General features: G+C 43.3%; 1 protein-coding gene across 1 annotated transcript in view; it reads right to left on the reverse strand.

The window, feature by feature from the left end:
- ABL1 (ABL proto-oncogene 1, non-receptor tyrosine kinase) overlaps window positions 1-20,468 on the reverse strand; it is a 160,131-nt gene that overhangs the window by 121,190 nt on the left and 18,473 nt on the right. The gene's annotated exons all lie outside the window — the stretch shown is intronic.

Raw genomic sequence — 20,468 nt, forward strand, 5'->3', positions numbered from 1 at the left:
GAGACAATGCCCTCTCTTAGCCTCCCAAACCCAATGAAATAGGTCTGATTTTGGTTGAAAAACGAGCTAGATCTCACCACTAGCAAGGACAGTCAGTACTCTATTCCAGTTCTGCTTGATTCCTGAGCCCAAAATCTTAGCCACTCTTGGTCGGGTGTGGTGGCTCATGCCTGTAATCTCAGCACTTTGGGAGGCCAAGGCAGGTGGATCACTGGAGGTCAGGAGTTCAAGACCAGCCTGGCCAACATGGCAAAAATACAAAAATTAGCCGGGCGGGATGGCAAATGCCTGTAATCCCAGCTACACGGGAGGCTGAGGCAGGAGAATCACTTGAACCTGGAAGGTGGAGGTTGCAGTAAGCTGAGATCGCACCATTGCACTCCCACCTAGGCGACAGAGCAAGACTCTGTCTCAAAAAAAAAAAAAATATTTCAGCCATTCTGCAAAACACAATAAAGATAATATATGTCAAGCACTCAGTATGATACCTGGGTCCGAGTAAGTACTTGATATAAGTTAGCAATCATCTAAGTACTGTTAACATCTCTTCAAGGAAGGGATTATTATAAGCCCCATTTTATAGCTAAGAGAACCGGGGAGAAAAGAAGGGACAGCACCGGGGTGTGCCTGGAGGGGCCATTGCATCTTCACTTTCTCGACGTCTTTATCAGCTTTCTCCAGTCTTTCAGGTACAACTTTGGTTTTTTTTTTTATTTGAGACAAACAAACAAAAAAAAGGCCTGGAGAGCAATGGTGCAATCTTGGTTCACTGCAACCTCTGCTTCCCAGGCTTAAGCGATCCTCCCACCTCAGTCTCCCTCATAGCTAGGACTACAAGCATGCACTACCATGCCCCAGTTAATTTTTGTAGAGACCGGGTTTCACCATGTTGCCCAGGCTGGTCTCAAACTCCTGGGCCTGAACAATCCCCCTGCCTTGGCCTCCCAAAGTGCTGGGATTACAGGCATGAGCCACTGTGCCTGGCCAATTTAGGTTTTCAATAGGAAAATAGGACTTGTATGCTTCTCCCCATCTGGCTTTCTCCTCCAGGAGTCAGAGGAGCTCTTCCTGATTCGCTGATGGTGCTGATCTTAGAGCCTAAAGCACCTCATTCTCACCAAGTTCTGAGAATATGAACACAGCCAGCCTCAAGTTCTTCACTTACAAAGTAAACTTCTAAAAGGGCCCAAACTGCCTTCTCATAGAGGGCCGGAAGGGAATTCTACAGAATGAAATGGTCTCGGCTCCCCTTTCCATCGGCTCCCTGCTCTGGAGCACAGCTGTGCAGTGAAGATGACAGGCAGTGCCCTAAGGGGAGTCCAGCTCTGCTCAGGCTGAGGGCTTGAAGGATTCTAAATGCCCAAATTCCAACCATGAGCGCCAGGCAAAAAGGAGCTTTGTTTCCATTTTCTTTTCAAACATTATCAGACATACATTTTCCAAAACCTTCTTATAGCCAAGTTAAAGTGGATACAGATCAGGCATCCCTATCAGAGCACAGTCAACCAAGGCTGACGCTGCAAAGGCCAGTGCCAGGCTGGCCCTGTGTTACAAGTTTCTTTTAGATACCTAAAGATAACTCAGCAAGCAGAAGCAACAGAAATATCCCCCTCCCCTCAACTCACACTAGCCCTAACTTCTCTTTTTTGGCAAAATGCTATAGAGTTGCCTTAAACACAGTGAGCAGAATCCCAAAGGGGAAGAGAAAATGCCAGCGTAAAACAGATCTCAATGGCTTGGAACATAGCAATGCCAAAAAATAGCTGAAAAGGGGCACCAATTTTGCTGTATTCAAAGACTCAAAATGTTTTAAAAGTTGTGAAGAATTAAGTAACTCACTGAATTAGCCAATTTGAAATCTAAAGATTGCTGCAACAGTGTGTGGGAGATCTGAACAAATGAAGTGGCAACCTTTCATTTGACAAAAAAATATATATATATATTAACACTTCCAAACAAATGCAGAAAGAGAGGCAGCTCTCTCCAGGAGAATCAATGGGAAAGCTCCTGCTAACCAGGTCCTTCAAACGCCAAGGAGAAAGGGGAAATGAGAAAACATAGCCTCCCAAACTCAACTGCCTTTCTAAATCGGTATAAATACCACAGCATTTGTATTTGTGATCTTTTCATTTATAAACCTATTCTTGTCTATGAGAAAAGTGGTTGCCCCTTTTCTCATGGACTTGCTTCCTCTGAAATAACACTAAGTGGCTTATATAAGGGGCCATCTACTATGCTATCAAGTCATTTTTTAATAAATGAGAAGTGAAATCTTCTCTGTGTTTTGACAAAAACTCATCTATGATACTACAAAGTGCTGCTGCTACACAGTGAAGCCCTTGGAAGACAGGCCCTGAGCTGTGTGCTCGTCTTCCTCGGTCATCAACCTCGCAGCTAGAACTGGCATCTGCAGATGGAAGGTCACAGCCCTGATCTCTGGAGGCCAGGAAGAGCGGCAGACTGCCAGGACTCCACCAACCCCCACAAACCCAGGAAAAGGAGCTTCAGGGCCGGTGACAAGGTCATTTGCTCAAGAAAACAGAGTTCTGGTTTTTCCAAGGTGGAAAACATAGGAGAGCTGGTCCAAAGGGTGTCCTAATTCGTACACTATGACAGCCTTATGAATGAACAGGAACACCATGTGAGGTGGCATGTCTTGCTGAACTCAAAGGAAATACATCCTACCAGGCAATTGTTCTGATCATTACAGTTGATTCCTTCCAGAGACCTAGATTTTCAAGTCACATGAGAACCATGAAAATGCAAAGAGTGTTGAGTGAGCAACACATATGCAGAAACCACTGAGTGGGACAGAGTGCACAGAGACTGTTAGGCCAATGCTATTACTGAAGCAGGTCCACAACCCAAAGCCTCATCTTCTGCACAAGAAGGAACTACAGGGAACCGCCCTACTCTATGAATGTCACTCCCATTTCTAGTCACCAGACTCACCGTCATGGAATCATTTTTACCTCTCTCCCCTCTGACCAACCCCGCATCTAAGATGCTTACTGGTGGCTTCTGCCTTTCTTCAGGCTCTCCCTCCATCCTACTGAAGGGTACTCCTTTCCACTTACAACCTAAATGCACATTACAGGATCATTTTCTTAAATCATAGCTCTGATATTCTAACAAATTCCTTCAGCAACTATTTATTGAAGATCTCCTATGTGCCAAGTACCGTTCTGGGTGCTCAGGACACTTTTGTGGCGCTTTCATGGTGCCAATATCTTGCTGGGTATCTATAATGCCCAATGCTCACCAAATATCTCCAAAACCTTTCGCTTGGTACTCAAGGTCATCTTTGAAGTAGCCCAAACATGCTTTCCTGCCTCACTCCACATATTCCCCTGAATATCCCAGCCAAGCCATTCCTATCACCCTTTGCCCTTTCCCACCTGAATATATCTTCTCTCCCTGAGCAAGACAATAATTTCTCTGAGAGCAGAGGCCCTATCCTTAATATTCCCTAGTCTGCTTGTTAAAAGCACTAAGAAAAGGAAGAGTGCTGAGAAGCCCCGCACAGCATTCAAACCCCATCTATATCTTCCTATCTTGCCTCTCCTTTAACACCTCCAATGACCAATAATCACTGGCTTCCAAGACACAACCCCATTATTTGATTCTCTCATTATCTGAAAGCTCTTTTCATACTGAGGCCAAATGTGCCTTATTTTGTGACTTCTATCCACAACTCCTAATTGTGCCTTCTAAAGCAGTATAGGGTGAGACCAACTCCCCTTTACATGACAGTCTAAACACTTTCAAACAGCAAACATATCTGCCCTTAGGTTTCTCTCCTCCAAGCTAAAAACATTAACCAGTTTCTTTATTCATTATCCATTCACACATTTAACAAACATTTATTAAAAATCTACTATGTAACAGGCACTTTACTACATGCCAGGGTTATGACATAATCTCTGCTCTTAAGATATTTAAGAGGAGATGAGGCTGGGCACGGTGGCTCCAACCTGTAATCCAGCACTTTGGGAGGCTGAGACATGCAGACCACTTGAGGTCAGGAGTTCAAGATCAGCTGGGCCAACATGGTGAAACCCCATCTCTACTAAAAATACAAAAATTAGCCAGGTGTGGTGGCATGTGCCTGTGTAGTCCCAGATACTTGGGAGGCTGAGGCAGGAGAATCACTTGAAACCAGGAGGTGGAAGTTGCAATGAGCCAAGATCACACCACTGCACTCCAACCTGGGTAACAGAGCAAGACTCCATCTCAAAAAAAAAAAAAAAAAGAGGAGATGAACAGAGGCAAGTACAAGACAGTAAACACCCACCACTGTGATAAATAGCGCAGCAATAGCACAGCATGCGGTGGGAACAGAGGAAATTCACTTCTGCTGCACAAGTAGGAGTTATTAGAGGGTGTTCTTTTTGTTTTGAAATTAAGTCTTGCTTTGTAACCCAGTCTGGAGTACAGTGGCACGATCTTGGCTCACTGCAACCTCAGCCTCCTGGCTTCAAGTGATTCTCCAGTCTCAGCCTCCCTAGTAGCTGGGATTACAGGTGCTCACCACCACGCTCAGCTAAATTTTTTGTATTTTTAGTAGGGACAGGGTTTCACCATGTTGGCCATGGCTGGTCTTGAACTCCTGACCTCAAGTGATCTGTCTACCTCAGCCTCCCAAAGTGCTGGGATTACAGGCGTGAGCCATCACCGCACCCGGCCACCAAAGGGTATTCTTAACAGACATGGCAGCAGCACACCATCATTTTCATGTTGGCCATGTTCTTCTGAGGAATGAATGAATACACAGTGCAACCACTAGCTTTGGGAAGATAGGACTACTTATTGGTTGTTTTTGGGGGCCAGGCATTATACCAGGCATTTATCAGACGTGCATGCTATACTTCACCCTCATAGCAACCCTGCAGTAGGGCAAGAAAGCATGTTTGGGCTACTTCAGAGACGACTTCGAGTGCCAAGCCAAAGATATTATAGATATTTGGTGGGCAGCAGGAGTTACAGTTTCCAGTAGGATGCTGGTACCATGAAACCTCCATGAAAGTATCCTCAGGACCCCATTTTAAAGATGAGAAAATTAAGGCTTACAGAAGTGAAATAACATGCCGGAATCTCACAACAGCTAAGAAGTAGAGACAGGATTCACATCTAGGTCTGCCTGCCTTCAGAATCTGGGTGTTTAATTACTTAACTTACCTGGTTAATGGTGCTTAGCCTCTCTTGGGTCATTGTCCCCTTTGAGAATCTAATGAAAGAAAAATGTTCTTGTGCACATTCCTGAGTATGCATAATATTACAGGGGTCAAAGACTCCCTAAATTATACCCATACATCTCCATATCAGGTTAAGAACTTGGAGTGAGTATGGTGGATGGATACTCTGTAGCCATTCCATCCTCCTCCTTCCAGTGTCCCTTCCTATAGTGCAGAGGCTGAACATCTTAAAGCCACATCACCAGCTCCCCTGAAGCTAGAGTTTAAATGTGATTTGGGGTCTGCAAGTTGGATACAATCACACGAGATTTGGAAAGCAGATGAGAGGACCAGCACACATCTGTTGCTGTGGGCAAGCCCGGCTGGGAAGCATTTGGTTTTCCGAGGCGGAACCAGCGGTCCTGTGTCTAGGCACTGGCTTTGTGGGTGTTAGAAGCAGAGTGCAGGGCATTAATTTTGCTGGCTGACCATAAACTGGCTCTGGAGCCAGGAGCAGGAAGGCCTTGATTGTGGCAGAGATTCTACAGCTGACAGCTTCCCAATTCCTGAAGAGGCTGCAGCTTCCTCAGTAGCCCAGGTCTATGAGGTGGTTCTATCTGGGAATCACTCATGAAGCCCAACCAAGAACCTGCTTTTTCAGCCCTCCCCATAACTGTTGGCTACACAATACTCTATAATCAACCCCTTCACATTAAAAATAGTAGGTTCATCTCTCTGTAACTGAACCCAGGCCAACAGAAAATCTCTGTTCTAGATTTTTAAATGTAAGTATCAGTTGTACTGAATTACAAATCCTAAAACAGAAGATTCTAGCCTTCACTTTGTTTTATTATTTTTTTAGGTCCTTAATACACAACAATTTATAATTTAAGACTAAAGGCTCCCAAATTCAAATTTTTCAAATTAACTAATCTGGGGAAGAACTGGTCGCCGCTCTGTCTGGGGGCTTGTGGAACAGTTCCAGGCAGTGTGTTACATACGCAGTAATAAATAGTGTAGGCCAGCACTGCTAGGTGTCCATCTTCAGTAGGCATCACTAGTGCTAACCAATTACTGGTACTCCTTCCCTTTCCTGAACAGAGGGAGTCAGTCCACATGTACTTCTCCCTGCTTGCTTGCCCTGTGTTGACAGCAAGGAGGCTGCATACTTCAGCTGTGCAGCCACAAGACAGTGTGAGCTCCAGCAGTCTGGGTCCTTGAGAGACTACATGGCAGAGCACCCCCACAACCACACCCCACAAGAGATTCACTTTGTGGTTAAACAACTGGGATTTGGGGGCTGTTTATTACTATAGGAAAGCCTATCCTATCCTGCCTAATCCATCACCCTAGAGAAACTCCCACACTCGCACAAAGAAAAACATAAAAGGACATTCACTGCTGCACTGTTCGTCAGGGTGGAAAAAGTAGGCACATTATTGGCTATAAATAGGAGAATGGACAAATTATGGTTTCATCACGTAACACAATACTACACAGCAATCAAAACGAGGACCTAGGTCTATATGTGTCAACACAGGGAAGTCTTTAAAACTATGCTGAATAGTCGGGCGCAGTGGCTCACGCCTGTAATCCCAGCACTTTGGGAGGCCAAGGCCGGTGGCTTGGATCACCTGAGGTCAGGAGACAAGACCAGCCTGGCCAGCATGGTGAAACCCTGTCTCTACTAATACAAAACTTTAGCCAGGTGTGGTGGCATGTGCCTGTGGTCCCAGCTACTTGGGAGGTTGAGGCAGGAGAATCACTTGAACCTGGGAGGCAGAGGTTGCAGTGAGCCAAGATCACACCACTGTACTCCAGCCTGGGCAACGGAGCGAGACTCCATCTCAAAAAAAAAAAAAAAAAGATGAATAAAAAAAGCAAGTTTCCAAAGGACATGTACAAAACAAAATTTATGTATTCTTTTTTTTTTTTTTTTTTTTTTTTTTTGAGACGGAGTTTCGCTCGTTACCCAGGCTGGAGTGCAATGGCGCAATCTCGGCTCACTGCAACCTCCGCCTCCTGGGTTCAGGCAATTCTCCTGCCTCAGCCTCCTGAGTAGCTGGGATTACAGGCACGCACCACCGTGCCCAGCTAATTTTTTGTATTAGTAGAGACGGGGTTTCACCATGTTGACCAGGATGGTCTCGATCTCTTGACCTCGTGATCCACCCGCCTCGGCCTCCCAAAGTGCTGGGATTACAGGCTTGAGCCACCGCGCCCGGCCAATTTATGTATTCTTAAACATTATGACAGTGTCTTGCATGTTTTCCACAAAGGGTAAGATTTCTTCACTATCCTATCAACACTCCCTTACAACTACCCCAATCCTACCAAAAAAGCTGAATAGAAAAAGAAAAGGTGGCTCACACCTGTAATCCCAGCACTTTGAGAGGCTGAGGTGAGTGGATCACCTGAGGTCAGGAGTTCAAGACCAGCCTGACCAACATGGAGAAACCCCATCTCTACCAAAAATACAAAATTAGCTGGGCATGGTGGCACATGATTGTAATCCCAGCTACTAAGGAGGTTGAGACAGGAGAATCGCTTAAATCTGGGAGGGGGAGGTTGCAGTGAGCCAAGATTGTGCCATTGCACTCCAGCCTGGGCAACAACACTTTGGGAGGGTGGATCACCTGAGGTCAGGAGTTCAAGACCAGCCTCACTAACATGGTGAAACCCCATCTCTACTAAAAATATAAAAAATTAGCTGGGTATAGTGGCACCTGTAATCCCAGCTACTTGGGAGGCTGAGGCAAGAGAATCACTTGAACCTGGGAGGCAGAGGTTGCAGTGAGCTGAGATCACGCCATTCCACTCCAGCCTGGGTGACAGAGCAAGACTCCATCTCAAAAAAAAAAAAAAGAAAAAGAACCCTGTTAGGTCGGGTGCTCATGTCTGTAATCCCAGCTATAAGAGGCTGAGACCTGAGAATCATTTGAACCCAGGATAGGGAGGCTGCAGTGAGCTGAGATCATGCCATTGCACTCTAGCCTGGGTGACACAGTAAGACTCTGTCCAAAAAAAAAGGGACTCCATGTTTGGGTGCCCTTCCACGAACACTCTCTTGTGGAACCTGCTTTTCCTCTCCTAAACTCCATCTCTCTCAATTCCCTACCACTCAGTGTGGAAGCTGCTTTCCTCTCCTGGATTCCATCTTTCTGGATTCTCTCACTCAGTGTGAGAGGAGCTTTCCTTCTCTGGTTTTCCCCCTCTGGGAACCCTTCTCACTCAGTGTGAGAGTGGATTTTCTTTCTCTCACTCAGTGTGAGAGTTAGCAGTTTCTCTCTCCTTCTCCTTTTTCTCTCTCTAAATAAATCACTTTAAAAAGATAATAAAGTAAGATAAAAAGGGGAGGGAGGGAGGGAGAAAGTGAGGAAGTGAGGAAGGAAGGAAAGAAGGAAGGAAGGATTTTTCTTTCCTCCTCTTTAATTTATCCCTACTGTTTTACTGACAAAAATTAGAATAAATAAATTGAGAAATCCGTGATGAAACTGACCTCTAAGTATATAATTATACTTGGAGATATATATATATATATATAATTTATTTATTTATGTATTTATTGAGTCAGGGTCTCACTCTGTTGTCCAGACTGGAGTGGAGTGTGACAATCATAGCTCACTGCAGCCTCGACCTCCTGGGCTGAAGTGATCTTCCCTCTTTATCCTCCCAAGTAGCTGGGAACCACAGGCGTGCACCACCACACCTGGATAATTTTTTTTCTTCAATTTTTGTAGAGATAGAGTCTTGCCATGTTGCCCAGGGTGGCCTCAAACTCCTGGGCTCGAGTGATTGTCCTACCTCAGCCACCCAAAGTGCTGGGATTACAGGTATAAGCCACTGTGCCCGGCCTTGGCAATATTTTCTAAGAAAGTGAAAAGATCTTCCATAAGCATTAGCATTGGAATAGAGATCTTGTATCTAAAATTATGAAGATGAATCAACAATTTCATAAAATAATAATCCCATACATTCCTAAAGCACTTTATAGTATCCAAAGCTCTTTCACGGATATCAGCTCATCCTGACCTCGTACCCCACTGGGAGAGAGCAAAGAAAGAGTCTATCACCATCTTCATTCAACAGATGGAGAAAGGACTCAGTTTTACCTCATTAGCTAAGTGACTTCTACAAGATCACTTGGCTTTAAGCGTCAGGATATAAGCTAGAAACACATTTTTTTTTTTTTTTTTTGAGATGGAGTTTCGCTCTGTCACCCAGGCTGGAGTGCAGTGGCCTGAACTCAGCTCACTACAACCTCCGCCTTCCAGGTTTAAGCGATTCTCCTGCCTCAGCCTCCTGAGTAGCTGGGACTACAGGCGCATGCCACCATGCCCAGCTAATTTTTGTATTTTTAGTAGAGATGGGGTTTCACCGTGTTAGCCAGGATGGTCTTGATCTCCTGACCTTGACCCGCCTCGGCCTCCCAAAGTGCTAGGATTACTGGGATGAGCCACCATGCCCAGCCACAAATTTTTATAAATAGTAAATATTTGATCAAGTCAACATACTCTAAAGCCCATGTGACTGACAACAATTTAGTGGACCAGCCTTTAGCCCTATAATCTTTGGAGTGGGTAGGCTCTGGTAGGTTAGCAAGGAAATGCTATATAATTCTGTTTTCTGAGCTATGACCATTTTTAGGGTAAATAATAGCTTTTCAATTTCCAGAGATTGTAACCTAATACCTATTTATTTATACTAAACCCCAATGTCAAGATATGTCATTTATAGTATCAGTTCATTATTCTACTCTGCATTGCCTTTCTGAACAGAGGTTTTTAATTCTTAAATACTGGTCACCAGCATTAATTTCCCCTCATAACTCTACCAGAACTCAAGCAACAGAAGCTACTGTGTTCAACTTGATAAAGAACCAAAAAAGAATTGAGCACAATGTATTACTATAAACCACTGCTTTAAGAGAAAATAAATGGCTAGTGCTCAAGATGTAATATAAAAAAATCATTAAATGTCCCTAAAAGTGATCTACAGCAATACTAAACCAGTGTGAACCACAGCCTAATAGCAGCAAATGGATATGCCTGTTTCATACTTGGGGTCGTGGCTGAGGGCTGGGAGGGATAACAAATTTTTCATTTAAAAAGATTATTTGGTAGTAAATAAGCATAATTTAGAGTCTTTATTATTTATTAAAACCTATATAGAGGCCAAGTACAGTGGCTCATGCCTGTAATCCCAGCACTTTGGAAGGCCAAGTTAGGTGGATCATTTGAGGTCAGGAATTTGAGACCAGCTTGGCCACATGGTGAAATCCTGTCTCTACTAAAATACAATTAGCCGGGTGGCGCACGCCTGTAATCCCAGTTACTTGGGAGGCTGCAGCATAATCACTTGAGCCTGGTAGGCAGAGGTTGCAGTGAGCCGAGATCATGCCGCTGCACTCCAGTCTGGGCGACAGAGTGAGACCCCGTCCCAAAAACAAAAAAACAAAAAAACTATACAAGCTGGGCACAGTGGCTCATGCCTATAGTCCCAATACTTTGAGAGGCTGAGGCAGTAAGATCACTTGAGGCCAGGAGTTCTAGACCAGCCTGGGCAATACAGTGTGACTCCATCTCTACAAAAAAACTATTACAAAAAAAAAAACTAGCCAGCCATGGTGGTTCATGCCTGTAGTCCCAGCTATTCAGGAGAATGGGGTGGGAGGATCACTTGAACCCAGTAAGTGGAGACTGCAGTGAGCCAAGATTGAACCACTGCACTCCAGCTTGGGCAACACAGGGAGACTCTGTATCAGAAAAAGAAAATAAAAAGCAAAATAACAGTCACTTCTTATACTAAAGTCAAGCATGTCATCAACTCAACAAATTTTATAAAGAAATTTAACAGACAAGATGGATTCAACGAGATGTGTAATGTATTATTGTACCGTACTGTATAATGACAAGGCAGGAGTCTGTTGTAAGACAGCAGTGTTTTTCTTCCTTTTAGTTATGATTCATTCACACTTTTCTTCCTCATAACTTATGCAGGTAATAGAAGGAAAACTAAAAGATAGGAGGTTTTCACACTAAAAGATGCTCAATCTCAGTAGCTGTCAGGGAAAACAAAACCATGATGAGATACTCACTAGAATGGCTAAAATAAAAAATACTGACAATAGCTAGTTCTGCCAAGGCTACCAGGAATTCTGGTGTTCGAGGGTGCTGGTAGGAACATGAAGTGATTGACACTCTGCAAAACAGTTTGGCAGTTTCTCATGAAATTAAACACATACTCACCATATAACCTAGTGACCCATTCCTAGGTCTTTAGCCAAGTGTAGTAGGCTAAAAAATGGACCTCTAAAAGATATGCCTGTCCTAATTACTGGAACTTATGAGTGTTACTCTATACAGGAGAAAAGGGTCTTTGGAGATGTGATTAAGAACCTTGAGATGGGGGCATTATCCTCCATTATCATAGTGGGCCTACATGTAATCACAAGTCTTCCTATAAGAGTAAGACTGGGGCTGGGCGTGGTGGCTCATGCCTGTAATCACAGCACTTTGGGAGGCCGAGATGGGTGGATTGCCTGAGGTCAGGAGTTCAAGACCAGCCTGGCCAACATGGTGAAACCGCATCTCTACTAGAAAAAATAAAAAGTTAGCCAGTGTAGTGGTGCATGCTTATAATCCCAGTTACTGCGGAGGCTAAGACAAAATAATCACCTGAACCCAGGAGGCAGTGAGCTGAGATTGTGCCACTGCACTCCAGCCTGGGTGACAGAACGACACACCGCATCTCATCAAAAAAAAAAAAAAGACTGAGGAAGACTTGATTTTGTTTTTTTTGAGACAGGGTCTCAAAAGTATTTAAAAATTAGTTGGGCAAGGTGGTGTGCACCTGGAGTCCCAGCTATTTGGGAGGCTGAGGTGGGAGAATCACTTAAGTCTGGGAGGTGGAGGTTGCAGTCAGCCAAAATCGCACCACTGTACTCCATCCTGAGCAACAGAGTAAGACCCTGTCTTACTCTGAGATAAAAAATAAAAAAATGAAAAGGAATAAACTTTAGTATAAGATGTTAAAATAGCTGTATGGCAGATGTTAAACCAAGATTTTAAAAAACAGCGAAGCAAATTCAGGCATATTGCTCATTAATAATTTTTTAGAAACAAAAATATTTGTACCAGTTAACACATTTTTTTAAAGTTTTAAATATTTACAATGCAATTTGTTTCAACTTCTTCATTTTCATTTTATGCTTTATAATATACAAAGAATCTTAATAGCACATACTATGTATATACATCTGCTATACATATAAATATATATATGATACACACATATTTGTTTGCTTACAAAATTCTAATAAGGGTACATGATCTTTTTTAAAAATGAAGCTTGTTACTCTATATAATGGGAACCACCAAAGGGTTTTAAGCTACTGAACCCTGAAGTTAGATTTGCACTTGAGAATAAAGACTCTAGTATTATTTGGTAACTTTAAAAAAATATGTCAAGAACCCTACATAGTGCCTAGCACCGAGAACGCCCTCAAATGGCAGCCATAACAGGTAGGGAATGCCTAAGACAAAACCTGGTGTCTGGCTAAGATGGGTTAAGTATAGCCCATCATCTGTAAATCTAGTAATGGCCTCCAGTTTTCCCAATGCATTTCAGAAGAGATGAAAGGGATTTTGTTGAAATGGGTCTCAACTTCTAGCCAGGGGAGAAAAAGCTTTAACTGCAGTCATCATCGGTACACCTCAGAAGTATGCCGTAAGGGCATTGTACCAGATTAATCACTGAGAAGCTATGTTTGCATCTTATGTGACTCACTGCTGAGCATAATCCCCAAAATGGCACCCACCACAGCTAGGGCACAAAAGCGGTAAAAGGTACCAACACTTCTCACAAATGGCTATCCTTTGAGTTCAGCCAAAACCACGGGCAACCAGAGAACACACATGAGATCAGTGGGCTGAGAAGTGAGCCTCGCACCACAACAAGGGACTAAGTCTATAGGGCAAAAGGTCACGTGGCTAGGTTCGTTTCTCTTCACAACTGGTCTGTAAAGGGCACCCAGGCCCTGTCTAAGAAGGTCTGGGGCACAGGCACCACAGCCACCACAGCACTGATCTGTTTAGGGACAGGAAGATGTGGCACTCACCCAACCCCAACCAGCTCACTTTACCCCTTTTCCTAGGCCCTCATCCAATTTCCTTTTCAGTACATTGTTCTTACCTTGCTCCTATTTTTCTCTATGCTAGATTGGAAATGCCTGAGGACAGGCATGGTCTCGCCCCTGCCATACAACCCAAAACCAAGACCTTGGTCAAAACAGTCACTCTGGCATGGTAACCGGTATACCAGTGCGGTAACCGTTACTTCGACGTGGTAACTAGCATTCCAGCGCGGTAACCGTTACTTCGACGTGGTAACTAGCATTCCAGTGTGGTAACCGTTACTTCAACATGGTAACTAGCATTCCAGTGCAGTAACTGTTACTCCAGCATGGCAACTGGTATTCCTGCTCCTTTCCCTCGACCATGCATCTGCTGTGGCATCTGTGGGTGCCAGGCAGCCCCATGAATAGCACTCACACATAACAATACAACCAATCCCTTAGCCTAGGAACTTTGTACCTCAACATGGAGAAGTGGCAAACCTCCAGGACCCTTCTAGCCCTTTGACTAAAGGATATCCCAGGAGCAAGGATGTTGCTCCTTAGCCTATGTACCTGTGGCTGTTCACCAACATATAATAATCATTTGTGATCGTACTGTCTCAATATGGAGTCACTCGTGTTAAGTGGTATTAAGCCCACAGTGCAGCTGTTTACTACTCAGTGATAAGCAAAAGTCAGCTGCAGTGGCTCACACCTGTAATTCCAACACTTTACAGGGCCGAGGTGGGAGGACCCCTTGAGACCACCAGGAGTTCAACATAGTGAGACCTTTCTCTACAAAAAAAATATATATATCTGGGTATGGTGATACACACCTGTAGTCTCACCTACTCAGGAGGCTGAGGTGGGAGGATCACTTGAGCCTAGGAGTTCGAGGCTGAAGTGAACCATGATCGTGCCACTGCAATCCTGCCTGGATGACAGACCAAGACCTTGTCTCAAAAGAAAAACAAACAAACAATGATAAGCACATGTGTACTAGACTGGCAACTGAGGTCACAGTGAAATTGTTTTTCTGCAAAGTGATAAAACATATGTGTAACAGAATAAGGTGGTGAGATAGCAACACCTGCTGTGGCATAGTACCATGACCAATAGCAAATGGAGCCAAGAGCTGACTGAGAGCATGATAATGGGCAGACCAGTGGACAACCATACACACAGCAAGGAGCTGATGACGTCCGGGGCACCTTTGGAATCTTTGCCCATGAGAACTCTGAGGCCTCCTGCTAACATGACAATTGCCGCCCAGGGGCTCTCTGGGAGAGGAACAGCCACTCCCCGCTAAGCAGCATCCAAGGGGCTTCCAACCCACTTGAAGGTCCCTCACTGCGCCAGCCTTCTGAGCCATCCCTGTGGTTTGCTATCCTCCTAATTACTGCCTTTAATAACCGCATTGTGAATATTTACTTGATTGTGTGTGTGTGTGAATCTCTCAATAAATGGTGAATCTGAACATTGCTAATTGTCCACTGAGTCGGTGTGAAACCTTCCCACTTCAGTCAAAGTTGCATGCAGGGCAGTAACCTCATTAAAATAACAGTTAATATTGACATAATATTAATTACAGAATTCATTATTAATTTACTGGAAACTCCTTTGCAAGCCAATTTAAACAAAAAACTTCAATTCAATTAAAGGATCATAACTTACCAACTCTTCTGATTCACTTTAACATTGTTATTACACATCTTTTATTGTTATTTTTTATTTTCTGTAGCAATGGGGTCTCCCTACATTGGAGTCTCCTATGTTAGAGGCTGGTTTCAAACTCCTGTGCTCAAGCAATCTTCTCACCTCACCCTCCCAAAGTGTTGAAATTCCAGCATGAGCCACTGCACCTGGCATGATTATAGTTTATTACAAAGCAATGATGTGGACTTACCAGCACCCACAGAAGTCATACCATGGTTTGATCAAGTTATAAAATCCATGCAATAATTAAGACTTCCTGAAGTGGAAGCAATATAACCCAAATGCACCCTGAAAAATGTTCTTAGGGCACCTACCTCTTCCTTACTTTGACTAGGAGAAGATTTAGGGGTTAATCCTATTCAAATGATCATTGATCATGCTGACTGAATTTCAAATGGCTTTCTGAATCAATTGTCCTTGATTGAATAATTTACAAAAATGTATGTTGCTCTTATAATAAATAATAAAGCTATTTTTAAAAATGTTTTTATATTTCCTGAAGGCTTTTCTCCATTGTAACCATATCTCAATTAAGCTTTTTAAAAAAGGCTTCAAAAAAAAATTAGGAAACACTATGCATTTAGATTGACAATGATCATGAATAAGACAGTGCCGAAGAGGATACTACTGTGTAAACACCACATCATGTCTCAGCCAAGGTAACACAGAGCTACGAAGGCAGCGTACCACTAACAAACAACATAAGCACTTCTTGCCTAAAAAGACACCTATCAGGCCAGGCAGTGTCTCATGCCTGTATCCCAGCACTTTGGCAGGCAGAGGCAGGTGGATCACTTGAGGTCAGGAGGGTGAGAACAGCCTGGCCAACATGGTGAAATCACGTCTCTACTAAAAAAAAACACAAAAATTAGCTGGGCATGGTGGCACGCACCTCAATCCCAGCTACTCAGGAGGCTGAGGCTGGAGAATCGTTTGGACCAGGGAAGCGAAGGTTGCAGTGAGTTAACATCATGCCACTGCAATCCAGGCTGGGCAACAGAGCAAGATCCTGTCTCAAAAGAAAAAGACACATATCACACGGAAGGATATATCTGAGGAAAAACAATTTTTCTCCTTATATTCACTAAACAATAATTTTGTTTTGAATGAGGAGGGAGTAACTACAGTAAGTTAACACTTAATGTTGTCGATAGGTTCTTGGAAACTGGGACTTTGAGCAAAATGACATATAACAAAACCAATTTTCCATGATTGGTCGATCAATCAGCAGGCTGATATAAACAAGAGTTAAGTTCCACAAGGACACGGGAGAATGTGTAAACTCCACATAGTGCCTCCAGTAGGGAATTGATTTTTTTTCCTCATCAACATGATAATGAAATGACACTGAAGGAAAGGCCATTATTTGGAGACCTGCTATATTACCATCACTCATATCATGTTTTCACATTTTTGTGTGTTCTTGTTCACGCACACAAACTATCTCATTCCAGCAACTACCTTTAATGAGCTTTTCAAGAAATACAAACACTCTGGATGTGCTAGTAAGTTCTTAGTTTTTGTTTCTTCCATTCTGAGTATTAAATATTAAAAGTTATTTGACTACTGCCTGGAACTTAGTAAGCATTCAACCCAAGTTACCTGTTATTACTGTTGGTCTAAAGAAGGAAAGGCAATTAAAATACAAACACTATCATAACATTTGTTTCCCCCTTAGGCAACGTTCTGATTGCACCTTTGCATTGAGACTACTTTGCCTTAGGTCTTATCTTTTGGTTTTCCTCTTAATAGACCATCATTCCTCAAGATACACTGCAGTGGCTCATGCCTGTAATCCCAGCACTTTGGAAGGCCAAGGCGGGCGGATCACGACGTCAGGAGTTCGAGACCAGCCTGGCCAATATGGTGAAACTCGGTCTCTACTAAAAATGCCAAAATTAGTCAGGTGTGGTGGCACACGCCTGTAACCCAGCTACTCAGGAGGCTGAGGCAGGAGAATAGCTTGAATCTAGGAGGCAGAGGTTGCGGTGAGCTGAGATCATGCCACTCTACACTCTGGCCTAGGTGACAAAAAAAAAAAAAAAAGGACACTGTTCTGAGACAGAGGCAGTTTTAACACATAGGCAAAGGGGGCAAATAGAGGGCACAAGCAGATGTCAAGGAAGACACTGGAACTGTGGAAATGAGCGGATGCCTCAACATGACTTTTTTCACTAGTCTCAGCCCTGTTAGCACCAACAACCAGCTCAGTGCTCAAAAGGCTTTAAACTCTGCTTTGTGGCTTCCCTGAAACGTAGTCTGGACCAAACATAAAAGCTCCATAAACCTAAGGTACTGGGTTCTTCAAACATGTCCAGGTGGCTGGGCACAGTGGCTTATGCCTCCTAGCACTTTGGGAGGCCAAGGCAGGCAGATCGCGAGGTCCAAAGTTCCAGACCAGCCTGGTCAACACGGTGAAACCCTGTCTCTACTAAAAATACAAAAACTAGGCAGCGTGTGGTGGCACATGCCTGTAATCCCAGCTACTCAGGAGGCTGATGCAGGAGAATTGCTTAAACCCGGGAGGTCGAGGTTGCAGTGAGCCAAGATTGCACCATTGCACTCTAGCCTGGGCAATAAGAGCGAAACTTAATCTCAAAAAAAAAAAGAAAGAAAGAAAACTATTCAACTTCACTCACACGAGAGCTACTATTTAAACCATATAAAATACTATTTTTTAAGTATCAGATTGGTAAAAGTCCCAAAGCTTAACATAACACTCTCTTAGCTAGGCTTTGGGGATGAAGGCACCCTCAGTATTAACAGTGGGTGGTGGGAGTGTAAACTAGAATAACGTCTATGGAAGAAAATTAGGAAATATCCACCAATACAGATCTCTATTACCCTATATTAATACAGGCCAGGTGTGGTGGCTCATGCCTATAATCCCAGCACTCTGGAAGGCTGAGGAGGCACTTGAATCCAGGAGTTTAAGACCAGCCTGGGCAATGTGGCAGAACCCCATCTCTACAAAAAATACAAAAACAGCCAGGCATAGTGGCACACGTGTATTGTTCCAATTACTAGAAAGGCTGAAGCGGGAGTATCACTTGAGCCCGGAGGACTGAGGCTGCAGTGAGCTGAGATCATGCCACTGCACTCCAGCCTATGTAACAGAGCCAGATCCTGTCTCAAAAAAAAAATTATATATATATATATGCACGCACACACAGAGACATATACAGACATACATGAATTAGTAGATATCTACTAAGTAGAATCCATCTACTAACAGAAATGGCAAATGCATGTACCCTTTAGCCCAGTGCCCGACTTTTAGGAATATCTCCTACAGCTACAAGTTTATCCCTGAAGCCCTAAAGCACTGTTTATAATAGCTAAAGACTGGAAACACTCGAAATGTCCAGAAACAACTGGCTGGAAAACCAATGATACTTCCAAGATAGTGGAATTCAATGCAGCCAAAAAAGAAGGAAGATATCCATAATCCAGTAAGGGGAGATCCTGAAGATCTATTAAGGGAAAAACAAAAAATTAGGTACAGAACAGTATATATCGTATGCTATCTTTTGTGTAATAGATATATATTTGGTTGTATTTGTAAAAAAGAACACTGAAAGGATTTTTTAAAACTACAAAAAAATGCTTTCTAGAGGAGTAGAAGGAAAAGGATAGAGTAGCAGAGGTGCAAGCAAGCTTCTGAAAATACACGTTTGTACTGTAGTTTTATAGTTTAAATTAGAAAATGTCTTATCTATTCAAAAGTGTTCAATTTAGGCCGGGCATGGTGGCTCACGCCTATAATCCCAGCACTTTGGGAGGCCAAGGCGGGCAGATCACCTGAGGTCAGGAGTTCAAGACCAGCTTGTCCAACATGGTGAAACCCCATCACTACTAAAAATAAAAAAAATTAGCTGGACGTGGTGGCAGGTACCTATAATCCCAGCTACTTGAAAGGCTGAGGCAGGAGAATCACTTGAATCCAAGAGGCAGAGGTTGCAGTAAGCAGAAATCGCGCCATTGCACTCCAGCCTGGGCAACAGAGCAAGGCTGTATCTCCAAAAAAAAAAATGGGGTTCAATTTAATTTTAGAATAAATCTTAAAACTGCCAGCCAAAGCTTATAAAAAAATTTTTATACAAAAATGTATACATTTTTAAATTATAAATAACTATAGTTATAAAATTTCATAGCAGCATAAATTTATAAATCATACATAAGGATACATAAGGTATGTTTGTTACACACCACCATTCCAAAACACCCAACTGTCAAAGGGTAAGAATATTCAATAGAGGCTGGGCACAGTGGCTCACACCTGTAATCGCAGCACTTTGGGAGGCTGAGGTAGGTAGATCACTTAAGGTCAGGAGTTCAAGACCAACCTAGCCAGTATGGCTAAACTCTGCCTCTACTAAAAATACAAAAATTAGCCAGACTTGGTGGCACACGCCTGTGATCTCAGCTACTTGGGAGGCTGAGACAGGAGAATCATTTGAACCTGGGAGGCAGAGATTGTGGTGAGGCAAGATTGTGCCTGGGTGATGGAGTGAGACCCTGTCTTGAAAAAAAAAAAAAAAGAAAACAAAGATAGAATGAGAATATTCAATAGAGTATCAAAAACATACCACAAAATTGTGAAAAAAATAAAAATCTGATAATTCTAAACCTAGACCCCGCTCATTTCAATGATGTAAATGTTTTCAAAATGCATTAGTCTATCTTCAAAAAGTAATGTTTCCAATAGAAAAAAAAACACTCAAGCTGTCAAAAGACACTTGATTTCAACCACAGCTCTATAACTAATCAGCAATGTAACCTTAAAAACATTACTACCCTGAAGCCCAAGTTTTCCTACTGAAAGAAAGGAATAATGCCTATCCTACCTATACCATAGACCTCCCAAAAAAGTATATGAAAGTGCTTTAGAGCCAGGCGCAGTGGTGCACACCTGTACTCCCAGCTACCTGGGAGGTGGAGGTAGGAGGATCACCTGAGCACAGGATTTTAAGGCCATCCTGAGCAACAGTGAGACCCTGCTTCAATTAAAAAAACTTTTTTTGGCCAGGCGCGGTGGCTCATGCCTATAATCCCAGCACTTTGGGAGGCCGAGGTGGGTGGATCACGAGGTCAAGAGATCGAGACCATCCTGGTCAACAAGGTGAAACCCCGTCTCTACTAAAAATACAAAAATTAGCTGGGCATGGTGGCATGTGCCTGTAGTCCCAGCTACTCGGGAGGCTGAGGCAGGAGAATTGCTTGAACCCAGGAGGCAGAGGTTGCGGTGAGCCAAGATCGCACCATTGCGATCTCCAGTCTGGGTAACAACAGCAAAAACTCCGTCTTAAAAAAAAAAAAAAAAAAATCTTTTTTTAACTTTACGCATTCTCAGGAGATACTCTTTGCAGCCTAAGATGCTGCAGAATCACCAATAAAACAACAAATTACTGGGGCTGGGTGTGGTGGCTCACACCAGTAATCCCAGCACTTTGGGAGGCTGA

This window comes from Aotus nancymaae, unplaced genomic scaffold, assembly GCF_030222135.1.
Source record: "Aotus nancymaae isolate 86718 unplaced genomic scaffold, 86718_ANA_hifiasm-v0.15.2.pri h1tg000003l, whole genome shotgun sequence".
NCBI classification, from domain to species: Eukaryota; Metazoa; Chordata; class Mammalia; order Primates; family Aotidae; genus Aotus; species Aotus nancymaae.